A 14990-nucleotide genomic window follows, 5' to 3' on the forward strand; every position below is an offset into this window, starting at 1 on the left:
GGTCACAAAGATACTCTTTGTGTTAAATCCTAGAGGCTTTATTGTTTTACCTTTCACACTTAGATCTATAATTCACCTGGAAATAATGCCAATATTGTACTGTCTTAATGTTAAGTCTTGATATCTGGAATAAATCTTCCCAACTTGTTCTCCTTCAAGAGTGTTTTGGCTATTTCTGGCCTGTTTCTTTTCCACATAAATTTAGAATCAGCTTTTTAATTTCCACTTGAAAAAAAAAGCCACTGGGATTTTGAACTGGAATTGTACAGAGTCTGTAGATCAATTTGAGGAAAACTGACATCATTTCAATATTGAGTTTCTCAGTCCTTGACCATGATACACTCCTTCGTTTATTTAGATCTTCTTTATATTCTTTCAGTAATGTTTTCTAGTTTTCCATGTGGAGGTTTTTATGCTAATTTCTTATCTCAGGGTTCCTATGAACCTACATATGGTACAGGCTTGAAGTTTCAACTTCACAAGGTGCTATTTTTTCTTCCAAAAGAGGTTCTGGGTTATGGCAGGCTTATTCATGACTCCTCTGGTTCTTAGACAATGTGTTTCTGATCCTTTTTTTGATGGCCATGTGACAGTCCCAGCTACTCGCTCACGCCCTCCTGCACACTGAGGTCTCATCTCCTACTCCTGCCTGCATGGGAACCACAGGCCTGAGACACTTGGGCCTCTAACCAAGACAACCCCAATCTGGCTCTCCTTTCCCTCTATGTTGGTGGCAACTGTGGGTTTTCCTCTCCCTCTTTTGAGGTAGTTATGTATTTTAAATATTATTTTGATCAGAGTTGGTTAGGAATTTCTATTGTTTAGTGTGGGAGAGGGAGGCCTTGATTTTGGCTTAGAATCCCATGTTCCTGGAAATCAATGGCAATACTACTTGTAATTTTGAAAAAAGATCCGCTAATAGAAGAATAAATAAGAGAATGTTGTAGATCCAAATATAGAAAGTACGGAAAGATTGCTATGTCACAATACTAAATGAAAAATTTCACAATAATATGCATAGTTTAATTTATGTAAGGACAATACAAAGCAACTTTCCCTTTAAAATATTTAAAGCAATAGATTTAGAAATCCCCACACAAAACTGTTCATAGCGGTTACTCTTAACCACTATGAGTTGGGGTGGAGGGTAGATGGTAAAAGGAAACTTTCAAGGATTTTTTCATATCATTTTTTACCAGGTAATTTATTATTTGTTTACAAGCAAATAATAATGTAACTTACATTACTTCCACAATTTATCAGTCAAGCATGTTCCCCCTATCAGCTCAGACCCCAAGCCCTTGGCAGCCTTCAGAGCCTTGCTCTCTCCTCACCTGCTTGGCATCTGTGCTCCAGCCACCTGGCTGTAGCTCGGTCCCTTGAGAATGCCATTCTTCTCTCCACCTGAGGGTCTTAGTATTTCCCATTCTGTCTATAATCTTCTTACCCCACCTCTCTGATTAGTTAACTAAAACTCATCCTTTAAGGCCTCTCAGTTTTTACAACATATCGTCAGGGTAGCCTTCCCTGAACTTCAGACCAGGTATGTTCCCTGTTATATGCTCTTCTAATATCCGACATTTCTCTTTTTGCAACACTTCACACAACACTAATTAAATAATTTTGAAAGTAGTTGTATCATGCTGGAGAACTCCAGTAGAACATAAGCTTTGTTCTGTCAGGGACTAAGGTTATCTCATTTGCTGATTAATTCCCAGAACCTAGTAGAGCAACCTGACGTAATAAACAGTCACGGAATCAACAAGAAAGTGAATGAGACTTTGAATTGTGTGTCACTCCTGATTCCCCTAAGTCTCTTGGTGGAAACTTAGGGATATGAGGCTCCCATGTTGGGAAAAATTAATTCCTTTTCTGTTCCTGCTTAGGACTGCACAGATTTGTGCAACGTAGGCCATGTGACTCTGCAGTCCCTTATACTGTACTCATAGTGCGTGTTGAGAATACCATCTATTTTATGGATGTCTCATCTAGAATTCCCACTGCCTGTAAGTCTGCCCATGAAAAAAGGAGGAACCTAATAGACCTCTAGTGATTTCGGTAAGAAAGGTAATTATTTCCTGTGCTGAGTGTTGCCTGGGAGATAATCCCTCTATCCCCAGGAACCATTTCCTTTATGCTTGTTTCCAGGCTCCCACTATCCAACATCTTCAACTTCAGATGCAAGCTGGTCTTTTGCTGTCTCACTGGAGTTTCACCATTGGACAATTTCCTGTCCATGGATCCTCATGAGATTATGCTGAAATTTCATTCCCAATGTCATCAGGAGTGAAGCTAAATAAATTGAACTCTAGAGAATGTGCTTTAATGCATAAGAACACAGCTAAGTAATTGCTATACTGAACAAAAGAGGAAATTAGTCACTAGAAAACTCATGTTGTAGGATAACTCATTTCCAAGCAAGATCATAATGGGACTCACCTAAGCAGAATTAAACTTTTATGAAAAAATTTTTTAAAAGACCAATTCGGCCATCAGACTAAGAGAAACATTTCATTTCACTTAACTAAAAGGTCAGAACTTTTTGATGTCCCAGTTACATAGGCAGTATGTTATGCACATGCTCGTCAGAACATAATGGATGACTTCAGTTACATAAAAGTTCAACCATGTTGAAACTCCTGCTGCATGATCCCTAGAGGAAAAACCCTTTTTGCTACTCACTTTATAATCAGATGTTGCAGCTATCCACCGGATTCTTTTGAATGATTTCTAAAAAGGAGAGGCCATCAGTTCAGAGGAGCCATTTATTGCCAGTCAAAGGGCGATTAGCAAATGAACGTTACCCTGTAGGAAGCAGAGCCCTTCCATTCTCAGAGAAAAGAGATGATAATTGGACTTTACATATGTTTCCCTTTTTGAGATACAGACCACAGAGTTTGTTTATGACTATCTTTAGCATGAACAGGAAACTCGCGATGAAACTCAAACGGAGGGGCATAGAGTTAAAATGTCATAAAACTCATGAGAAATATGTTCCAAATGATCCAGTGGCTTGAAAAAGCCCATTTTAAAACATGAGAATGATGCAGCACAGTTATGTTTTCAGTAGCAGGGAGGGGAATTGCTGTGCCAACCATACTTCCTGGCCCTGTGACTGGCTGGCTGCTAGGTATTTGTCAGAAGAGCTGGGTGGGACCACAGCTGCAGGCTCTGGCTATGGAAAAAGTGTTGCTCTGTGAGAAACTTACGAGTTCCTATAAAGGTCAAACCAGGAATGCTGATCTTTAGCAACACCCTAACCCTACCCTAACCTCAGCACTAACTTTAAGAGGGGACTGACACTCTCTACTACTCTTATTTCCTCTATGGGTAATTGCTGCTCCAGGGGGTATCCCCATTGGTCAGAATAGGCCAGGTGACTGCTGTTGCAACAAAACATGCCTAAAATCAACCAAAAGCATTAGTTTAAGGATGACTGCTGGATGGTGAGAGAATGTTTTCTGAGGCAGGAAGAATGTTGCTCTTTCCCTTTGAACTGGGGATGGACTACAGCTGAGATGGTGGCTGCCCCATTCACCTGGCTTCTAGAATGAGGAGATGAGCTGCATGGCCCCAGCTGACCTGAAATGCAAATAAACTTTTGGGGTTATAAGACACTAAGATTTAGCAGCTGAATCTGGCTTAGCCTGACTAATACCGTATCTGCTACAGTTTTACAGATGAATAGACAAATGTTCATACAGGTTAAACAGAGGACTCTAGTCAAGGGTCAGGGAAACCACGCATGAGCTCTATGAACATGTCAGGCTGTTTTTCATTTGTCTCTGAAAGAACCATGGGGGACATCTATTTTTCCACCAACTACTGAGTCTTCAGTCTGATGAGGTCATTCTGATCCCTTGTGCCCCTGGGAATAAGCGTCGTCTTTTTCAAGGAGAGCAAAATCAACTTTTTTTTTCTTTTTGGTTTAGGATCATAGGTAGGATAACCAACCATCCTACTTTGCCCAGGACACTGGGACTATCAGTGACAAAATCAGGAAAGTCCCAGGCTAACTGGAATGAGTTGGTCATCCTAATTACTGAGGTGATTATCTCCTAGGAATATTCAATAATTATGTAACATAAGCTCCCATTACACCTTATAATTCTTTTCATCGTAATATTACATTATGTTGTAAATGATTTAGATTGCTCAGTGTCTGCCCACAAAACCCTGAACCTGAGACCAAGGACTGTTTCTTGTCCATTTTATAGTCCCAATACCTTGTATGGTGCTTGCCACTTCGAAAGATCACAGTAAATATTTGTTGCATGGATGAATGGATGCTATTTCTCTGTTGTTTTCCATTACAAAAGCTGGTGTGGTATGATTGACTTTTTCTCCTTTGAGGATCAATTCTGCCTGGAAACTAATTTAACTATAAAGAAAGGTAGAAATCTTCCTTGACTGCAGATACAAGCTGGCATAAAGTTTTAAGTTTAACCCACAGTGTAAAATTACATAAACCTAGCACTGAGTTTCAGCATAAACCAATTCCTTATTAGACTGACTGAATAATTGAATCTCCTTGTTTGGCATTTGTTTAAAGACAGAAGGTCATGGGACAAATGGTGGGTATTTGAGGCTGTGGAAACATATGTTATAAATTTGGTTTAGCTGTTTCTGGTAACTGGGATTATTGTGACTGAAGACCCAGGCCTCCCAAGTCTGCCCTCCGCCCTTGGGAATGCACAACAACATGCCCTCCAAAACCAGAGGCAGGAAGAAAATGTCCATGGGCACGTCTCACGGATGGACTGCACTCATGCCCAGTTAAGGACAGCAAACTGTGCTCTGAGAAACTTGCTCTGGAGAATTAGGTCCAGGCCTCATCCAGCTGGATATTTTCATAACAGGCCTGTGAGGTGTTCTGAGAAAGCATTTGGTAGTTCTTAACTCCACTTACAAACTAAATCCTCAGACATCTTTGTTTTCATTAATCACCCATAGTGAGTCTCTCCTAAGTGACTAAGCTTTTCTGAGAAGTGCTTTAAATTCTATAAAGAGGCCCTGTGGAGTGGTGGGAGGATCACTGAACTTGTGTTAAAAAGACTTAGAACAAATTCTATCCTTGGTTTCCTCATCTATAAAATGGGTTAATAATACCTACTTTTCTTATCTCCTAAGATAGCTTATGAGGTTAAAGGAGATTAAGTCAGTGAAAATAGTTTGACTAAAGTGCCGAATGAACATAAGATAATACGTATTTCCTACCTCTATCATTTACTGTTTCTTCTCATCCTATACAAAACCTACCTAAGCTTGCCTTCTGTTTTAGGACTTCTTTTCACTTATATGTTATAAGTGAATATGTTCCTTATCACAGGAAGAGAATAAGCATTTGCTGTGTGTTTTATGTGTTCATTGTCTTCATAATGGTACTTATAGCATAAGTACCATTATTTTTAATTGTACATACAAACTTTAGTTCATAGTAGTTCATGTCTCAGGTCATGCAGCTAGATCGTAGGTTTAAACTCAAGTGTCAGGATCCCTGGGTGGATCAGCGGTTGAGGACCTGCCTTCAGCCCAGGGCCTGATCCTGGAGACCTGGGATCGAGTCCCGCATCGGGCTCCAGGCATGGAGCCTGCTTCTCCCTCTGCCTGTGTCTCTGCCCTCCCCACCTCTCTCTCTGTGTCTCATAAATAAAATCTTTGAAAAAAAAAAAGTAAACTCAAGTGTCCCTATCTCATTGTCCGTGTGATATTTCTATCACATCATACTACCTTCCAAGTTTTAAAGAGTTTCCTTCTTTTGTTTCTTTTGTATCTTCAATTTCATATACAAGTTCACCTTGGGCTTGATCACAACATTATGGTCCTTAAAAAAATTTATTTATTTAAGAGAGAATGTAAGAGTGAGAGTGTAGGTGTGTGTGTGGGGAGGGGGTGGGGAGTCAGAGGGGGAGGGAGAAAGAAACTCAAGCAGACTCCACACTGAGTGTAGAGCCTGATATGGGGCTCGATCTCATGACCCTGAGATCATGTCCTGAGCCAAAATCAAGAGTCAGATGCTCAACCAACTGTGCTACCCAAGCACCCACAAGATTATGATTAAAATTTTGATCATATTTCCTCATCTTTTATCATTCCAGACTGAAATGTCCTGCTTATTCTGGCAGTACTCTCCATTTCCTGGACCTCTGTACTTGCTTTTATTTGGACGTTTCTTGAGTTAGAACAACTAAAGTTGCATGTATTATTGCAGGTGCAGGCCCTCCGGGGTTGGGGACCTGGGCAAGATAATGTTTCCAGATGTACTGCCAATATTGACCACGATACCCAGGTTATCATTAGCCATTTGGGCTGAAGTAGGGCAATTCCAGTGGAACACCTCCCAGCTATAACCAGAAACCATGTGGCCAGCCATCAGGAAATATAATGTTTTGAGGTCTCTAAAACTTTTTTTCATTTATTTATTCAACAAGTACTTAAAAACCATGAACCCCGTGCCAATCTCTGTTCTAGTTGCTGTGGGTAGGGTAGAGTATAAAACGTCCCAAGTTCCTGTTTCTATAGAGTATATTAAGTAATGTGGAGAGACAGTTGACAGAAAAATGTATAATGTGTTAGAGGTTTTTACAAAAGCTGTCTAACTGGCCTGCCTGTCTCCAGGAAGGCAGCAAGTACTATGTAAGAAAATAAAGCAGGGTGAGGGGAATAGGAAAAGACTGGGCAGGGGCTTGGCTTCTCTATGTAGGATGGTCAGGGACATCTGTGATAAGGTGAGATCTGAGCAGAAACTTGAAGTAAAGGTTATCTCTGAGAAGGACATTCCAGGCAGAGAGAATGGCAAGAGCAACTGTCATGGGGAAGCTACTTAGCACATGTGAGGTGTGCCAGTATAGTTGGAACTACGTGAGAGTAGAGGGGACTGGGGAGATGAGGTAAGAGATAAGGTCAGAGCTTCAAGATTAAGGAAGGGCAGGTCATGCACAGTCATGTAAGTTATGGTGAAGGACTTTGTGTTTTACTCCACGAGGTAGGAAGGTATGGGAATATTATGCACAAAGAACTGGCCTCATCAGACTTACCATTTTAAGAAACTCACTCTGACTGTGAGTCTGGTCTGCGGAGAATACACTGTGGGAAAGGAATGGCGGAGGCAAGGAGGCCAGTTAGACAGCTCGTGTAATAATCCAGGTGAGAGAAGATAGTGGCTTGGATGGTGGCTCAGGGCACTGGTGTAGTTAAGGGCAAAATGTCATTTTGTCCTGGATATAGACTGGATATAAGAGAAAGAGAAGAGTCACTGATGACTTCAAGGATTTCAGCTTGAGAAATTGTAAGAATTGGATGAATGGAGTCTTCTTTTATTGAGATGAAGAATACTCCGGGAAGCATGTTTTGTGTGTGTATGTGCATGTTTATGTGTGGTGGCAGAGAATTGGGAGTTCTATTTAGTGTATTTGAAGTTTGAGATACTTCCAAGTAAGGACTTCAAGTAGACAGCTAGATATGTGTTCACAGGAGAGGTTGGGGCTGGAGTTATAAGTTTGGGATCTTAAAAGCCCTGGGGCTAAATGAGCTCACCTGGGTAGATAGATAAATCGATAAGAAAGAGGTCAGAGCACTGAACCCTGGAGCACTCCAACATACCATTTAGAGCTGGAGAGACAGATGGAAGCAGTTAAGAGGAGCAGTCACTTAAAAGCTGTTTTGGTGGCTGTGTGGCAGCAGCTACTGTAAATACTGGGTTCACCTATTAGAGATCTGCTCCCAAAGTGGGAGACCACCGGGATATTTAGGACTGTATATGTGGCCACTACACAGGATCACTGAGAAAAAGCACACAAAGAAGACTCCTGGCTTATCATTAAAAAACCTGCAGGAGATTGGCAGGATGGAAAATTAGGTTGAATTAATTTAGATTAGGAAAAATTGAGTAGAAAGAAAAGAAATCATATATTCCTGGTAACATAAACATATCTATGACAGAAACAAGAAACTCTTTGATACTATGAGTATATAAATCATTCACATGTGCACTTGTAAATGCACAAGATTAAATGTATCAAACTGCATATTAACAAAATCATCTATACAATACATGGTAAATAAAGTTTGGGTTTGGAAACTTTTTTTCCCCCCTCTCTGATTGCAATTGGTGTTTAGTTTTTAGGTCACCCCATAGAAAACTTGTTTAACCCATGATGTATCTCAGAGGTAGATCTGTTTACTTTTCATCCATGTTAAAAGTTTTCAGTCACAATTCTGGATAGCAGCAACTACCTCATTTGATAGACAAAGCCATGTGTTTAAGAGGGGTGAGATAGTAATAGATTTTCAAAAAACATATTCTCCTTTTATTTCTCCCTGCACCTCCCCTGCCCCCAAATTTGGCTTATCCCTATCCCTAATTGGCCAGCCAGAGGTAGGGGAAAGGGAAGTAGAGCCAGAGAACAAAGAATTAAATTCTTGGTTAAATTTGAAAAGTCTTGATCTTTGTGTAAGAGAGATTTAAAAGAACAGTAGTAGAGATAAGGCTTCTCTTGACTGGGTCAAAGACTCAGAGCAGGAATTGGACAGGAAATGGGAGGCTGGGATAATGATGGGGTACTGAGAAGGGGTCCTTCCTTGCACCTCTACCCCATTATTTCCAAAGACATGAGTGGGGTAAAATGTAGTCAGCTTCTCCAAACGTCATATACTGAAGCCCTATCCTCTAAGTCCTAGAAGTAGCTCATTATTTCCTCTGGTTCAGTTTCAGGGGAGGGACTCTGGGACACGTCTGTCACCAATGAGACCACCAGGAATGTCCAGTTGGTGGACACAGTGGTGGTGGTGGGGCCTTGGTGAAGAAACACAGTGGCTTTGAGCCTTCTTCCCTGAGGGGCAGTGCCTTTAGGACAAATGCTTTTCTCTTCCCTTCCATGTGGCAGATTAGCAGGGTGGGCTGAGGCTACCCCTGTTTTGGAAGGGCACCTGCCTTTGGCTAGTCTAGTGGCTCAGTTTGGCCTCTTTTTTGGATGTCTTCATCTTCATCCTTTCATACATTTTCTTAAGGAGCCTCCTTTGTGCCCGTAAATGTAGTTTCATATCTGCTCCTTGTATTCCAACACTACCTCTACGATAGCACTGGCTTTACTGCACTATCTACTTGTCTATCTTACATACCAGGTTGGGAGCCTTTTGAAAACAAAGACCAGGTTGCAACTGTCTTTATAGTCTCTGATACCCAAGATGGACCCTGGGTCATGGTCAGCAAGCGATCAGATTGATTACATTACAAAGGAAAACACATTTATATACCCATTTCTATGGCCTGAGTGTTGCTGTGACTTGACCTAAGCAATAAGACACTTTCTGTTGAAAAGATGTTAAACAACAATGACTGTAACCACTGACAGCATGTCTTCTCATCTTCATTCTATTCCCTGCCCTTCAGATAACAGATTGAGGCCTATTTTCTCCGGAAAGCTGCTGCTGCTGATCCATCCTACAATCTGCCAGTCTCCTTTTTCTTAAGACATTTCCTGTTATCGGTTTGTAGCCATAAATACACATTCCTAGATTTTATAGTGAGTCTTGTTTCTTGCCACATTGCTTTCTTAGAAATCACATCTTCCATAAAATGGAACATTTTCTCCCTTAGCGCTGATGTTGCAACTCAGGGCTGACCAAGGACTCGGTGTCACATAAGATATAGTCATGATCGATCACATGTCAAAAAGACAAAGCTACAATCACAATCCTCTCAAATAATTTAGCATAGTAAACATCAAGCTTGAGGCCCATAAAGTAGTCATAAACACACATTGATGATACAAGGATACCTAGAATTACGTTAAATCAGAAAATTCAACCCTATCCTATCACAAAGTTTTTCCTAAAATTAATATCCACATTTTTCAAATGAATATTTTCAACACATTAATGAAAAAGTTTGTTCCACTTTCACATTATAAATGGAATAGTGGAGGATTATTTTGACAGTGTAGATCTTTTTTTTTTTATTAAAGATTTTATTTATTTATTCATGAAATGACACACACACACAGAGAGGCAAAGGGAGAAGCAGGCTCCATGCTGGGAGCCTGATGAGGGACTAGATCCCAGGTCTCCAGGATCACACCCTGGGCCAAAGGCAGGCACCAAACCGCTGAGCCACCCAGGGATCCCAGTGTAGACCTCTTGTAAAAGTCCAAGCAAGTTGAAAGTGTAACTTCATAAGGCTTCATAGGCTTCCATAACTTGGAAATGCTCTTCATAAGTTGTCTTCTCCAAAGCAGAGCTTCTACGTAATTCAGTTGATCCTGTATTTGCACCCAAATTGCTAGGCTCAAGAAATGTTTCCTGTAGTTTATGACAATAGTGGTGTTTCTTTTCTCCTCTGAGAACCTGACCCAATCTCTCTAACCTTCCTCCTCTCCTTTCCTTTTTTCTTATTGAAAGCTAAAGGCAGAGTTGCTTGGTAGAAGACCAAAGCAGAGCAAGAGAGACACAAAATGGCCTTAAATCACTCAAACTCCACTTCCTTCTATAAATTATTCCTCTTTGATTTAATTTTTATTGTCAAAGCAATAAAACAACTGCTGATTGTGAGCAAACTTAAAAACAAAAAAAGGTTCAAAACACCAATGATGTGATTGCTAAGAGGTCTGGCTTACTTAAAATTCAACAAAACAATTCAGTCCACATTTATTGATGGCCCACTATGTGCCAGGCCTGATGTATATGCTCAGGAGATGCTGAGACAAAGGTGATAGATTGGCCTTCTGGGAGCCTGGGGGAGGTATAGGTATTAAGAAAATAGCATTTAAGGAGTGCCAGGGTGGCTCAGTCAGTCAAGCAACCAACTCTTGGTTTGGTTCAGGTCATGATCTCAAGGTGGTGAGATCCAGCTCCACATCAGCTCCATGCTCAGTATGGAGTCTGCTTAAGTTTCTTTCTCCCTCTCCCTCTGCCCTGCCCCCTTTCCCCTGCCACTGTCAAATAAATAAATCTTGAGAGAGAGAGAGAGAGAGAGAGAGAGAGAAAACAACATTTAAGCCTAGTCTTGGGAACTTCCTATAGGGTAGTAGCAGACTAGGGTGATCCTCTGTGGGATATTTTGACCATGGAATTTGTGGGTTTTGTGATTGATATTGATTTACAATCATGTCTGGTAAGAGGAAAGACATTTAGAAACTATTTAATAAGAAGCTTCTGTGTTTTCTAATTTTTTTTTTTTTTTTAAGAGAGAGAGGGTGGAGGGGCAGAGAGAGAGAGAATCTCAAGAATTTCCATGCTGGGCATGGAGCCCCATTCAGGGCTTGATGTCACCACCTTGAGATCAAGACCTGAGCCAAAATCAAGTCTGACACTTAACCGACTGAGCCAGCCAGGCGCCTCACTTCTCTGTTTTCTAGTGAGATTTGAGTATTAAAGTTTGCTTTGTGTTTAATCAAGAAAAATCTCATTATCCCATTGATAACAAATAGGATTATCACAATGTTTGGTAAAGGCTGATATTATAGGCAATGGGGAATCCAATTAAGGCAATACAAGGTTGAGACAATGATGTTGAGGAAATAATCTCTTTAGCCTTGAAATTGTGGAATATACCAAGTAATCATTCAAAGAGGAACCAAACTAGATGGCCTATCCTGGCTTTATATAGTTTAGCTATTATTGCTCTCAGAATTTTTATGAGTTTTTTTTGGGGGACAGCAAGTTCCAGACATCCATAAAAATAATACATGTCCATGTGCATGGTAGTGTCTGGGAGAAACAAGTAGCATCAGGGATAAGATTATTTCCAAATGATCTATCAAAAGCAAGCCATGCAAGTAAAGAATTAATGAATGCAATTCAGATGTTGACAATCAGACCTAATTTTGTGTATCTGAAAAGTTGTTGCTGTGTGGGTCATTTATTCACCTTTTGACTTATAAATAATTCTCGAGTGGCTTTTGATCTTTCTGATTATGGATAAATGCCATCAGAAACAAGACCCCAGAGGCTTTCTTGTTCTCAGAGGTTACATAGTCTGTATTTGGAACCATGGCTCTGAGCTTGTTTTTTATATATTTTGCATAGAATGCAGTTCTAAAAATAGCATGTGACCTCAGTGGAAAATTAAGCGAAACCGTGAATTGTCTCTGTAAGCATAATAATGCTCTAGAAGTAAAAATATGTGCAATGATCAAGAGGGAGACCTGAGAGCTACCACCCCTCAAGTCTCCATTGTCAAGCAAGAAGCCTTCAACAGGACCATTCAAGAGAAACACAGAAGTGCCATGGGGTTTGAGGGCAAAGGGATAGGCACTGGTCCTGGGCCTGACCGCACTGAAGGCAAGGGACTAGGGCTAGAGCCACTTGCCTACTGCCAGAACACAGAGAAACAGTCTTTATGAGGAATAAGCTGCACTTGCATTCACAATGATTGACAAAAGAGTGTGTAAAAGTTTCTTATCGACTGGACAGGGGAGTCATAGGAGCCTTTCCGGAATCCTGCTCAAGAAGATATGGAAGAGAGCAGTTACTCCAGAAGAAGTGTGACTCTGGGTGGTTGAAGGCAGAACAAGAGATCAGAAGCCAGAAGAGAGACATAGCCTGTGTCAGTTGGCTCTTCAGAGGGCTCCATGGGGGTATTGTGAGATTGCACAAAAGAGCCCCCTTCTTGGGAACAGTCAACTCTAAAACTCTTCAAGGCCACAGAACACTGCTGGTCTATCACAAGAGTACTGGATAGATAAGTCACCTCCTCCTGTTTACCCTTCTTTTTCTCCCTCCATCCCTGGGGGAGCCAGAGACAGTACTGGGAAGGCACAGAAGAGAGGAGCACAAGGCCAAGAGACACAGGAGAAGCCCATCATACCCCTTCTTCCCCACTGATTGTTGCCCAGCCAGGGGAGCTGAGAAGCTTTAACTGTGAATGAGGTTCGGATTATTGAGTTAAAATCAGACTGTTCTTCTGACTAGCAGAGATGGAGGGACTGTGCACCAGAGTGTTCAAAAGAGTTTACAGAATCTGCCTAAGATTTCATCTCCTTTCCATGTAGGGAAGACACAGGCCTCAGAACAGAGTCAGAGAACTGGCTGAGAGAAATAATAGAATCCTTTCTCTAACTCCAGTGTGGGACCTACTTGTTCAATGTACCAGTTATGCTTGTTTATTGATTTGTTTCCCTCTTTTTAAAAAATTTTTATTATTTTTTCTTATTGGAGTTCAATTTGCCAACATATAGCATAACACCCAGTGCTCATCCTGTCAACTGCCTGCCTTAGTGCCCGTCACCGAGTCACCCCAAGAGTTGTTGCCCTCTTTATACTGAGAGCTTCTTGGGGTTAGAGACCATATGCTATATTCATCTTTACAAATCTTGATGAGTCAGTATTGGACACATAGCAAATGTTTGTTGAATGAATAAATGAACAAATTAATTGATAAATGGGGGGTCATTTAGTGTAGTGATTCAGGGTCCAAACTTGGGCTTTGACATTTATTAGTTGTGAGTTCTTCAGCCAGTTACTTAATCTTACTATAACTTAACCAGTTATATAACCTTTTACTTCCCTTGTAAAGTGTTTTATTTAATTCTTTTTTAGGGAAAGAAGGGTGGAAGGAGAAAGAATCTTCTTTTTTTCTTTTTCTAAGATTTTATTTATTCATGAGAGACACACACACACAGAGAGAGAGAGAGAGAGAGAGAGGCAGAGACACAGGCAGAGGGAGAAGCAGGCTCCATGCCGGGAGCCCGATGTGGGACTTGATCCTGAGACTCCAGGATCATGCCCTGGGCCAAAGGCAGGCACTAAATTGCTGAGCCACCTAAGGATCCCCCTGGAAGGAGAGAGAATCTTAAACAGGCTCCACACCCAGTGCACAGAGCCTGACCTGAGGCTCGATCTCACGATCCTGAGGTCATGCCTTAAGTTGAAATCAAGAGTCAGAAGCTTAACTAGGCAGCCCTTAAAGTATTTTATTAAAGTACAAAATAGTACTTAGCTCACAGGATGTGAGGATTAGATGTGATATTATGCATATATAATGCTGAGCACAGTGGCTGGTATATAGTCAACGTTCAACAAATGAAAGCAACAATGACATCATTACTGTTGCTGTAGTTAGGGATGAAGTTGCATTAGTGTGCACAGACCACTCCTCCACGTCAGCTGGGCCTGGTGTCCTTGATTTTTTTTTTTTTTAAGATTTATTTATTTGAGAGAGAGAGAGAGAGAGAGAAAGCAAGAGCAGAAGGGGCAGAGGGAGAGGGAGAGAGAATCTCAAGCTGTCTGCTGAGTGCAGAGCCCCATGGATGCAGGGGTTGATCTCATGACCCTGAGATCAGACGTGAGCCAAAATCAAGAGTCTGACACTCAGCCGACTGCACCAACTAGGTACCTCAAGTGTCCTTGATTTTGATAGTATGTCCTTGACCCCAACTGGGCCTGCTAACTTTGATGCCTGAGTCTCCCTGTTTTACCTCCTTCTCTGCTAGGTTGGGGAGGGGCAGCAGTGCTGCTCCATTGCATAGAGGAGTCCTAGGTGGTGGACTCAGTGCTTTTTTTTTTTTTTTAATTGAAGTATAGTTGATATGCCATGTGCATTAGTTTCAGGTGTGTGACATAGTGATTCAACATGGACATTTAATTAAGCCTTCAGTTTGCAGCCTCCTCTAGAACTGAATCACCACTTTCAGAGGTATATGGAACTCTTCCTAAGTCTTTCTGGGATTCTGTAGCACACACCAGTTTACTTCTGAGCTTCTCCCAAAGCGGTTCTTGTTCCTTGGCTTTGCAAAGTCAGTTACCACGGACTGTACAGTTCATCATGCTTTTGCTTCTTCTTTGGCCTTGAATATTTATGCCTTAAATAAAATCCTTTTATCATCACATGGGCAGAAGGCAAGGGAGATTGAGAAAAATCTATAATAAATCTGAGTGCTCAATATGCCAGGTATAATTTGAAGTAGGTGTAACTTTTATAATAAGAAAAAATAATTGTGATTGCAAAAAAGAATTGAGGGGCGCCAGGATGGCCAAGTTAGTTAAATGTCTGA

At 41.1% G+C, this 14990-nt stretch overlaps 1 long non-coding RNA gene across 1 annotated transcript in view; it reads right to left on the minus strand.

Moving 5' to 3' along the window:
- Window positions 1-2806, minus strand: part of LOC121492148 — a 21362-nt gene extending 18556 nt beyond the window's left edge. Inside the window, exon 1 of the long non-coding RNA XR_005988124.1 lies at window positions 2683-2806. This is a non-coding gene — a long non-coding RNA (uncharacterized LOC121492148). The remainder of the gene's footprint in view (window positions 1-2682) is intronic.
- Between the last annotated feature and the right edge of the window lie 12184 nt (window positions 2807-14990).

The sequence above is a fragment of the Vulpes lagopus genome, chromosome 5 (assembly GCF_018345385.1).
Source record: "Vulpes lagopus strain Blue_001 chromosome 5, ASM1834538v1, whole genome shotgun sequence".
Lineage (NCBI taxonomy): Eukaryota > Metazoa > Chordata > Mammalia > Carnivora > Canidae > Vulpes > Vulpes lagopus.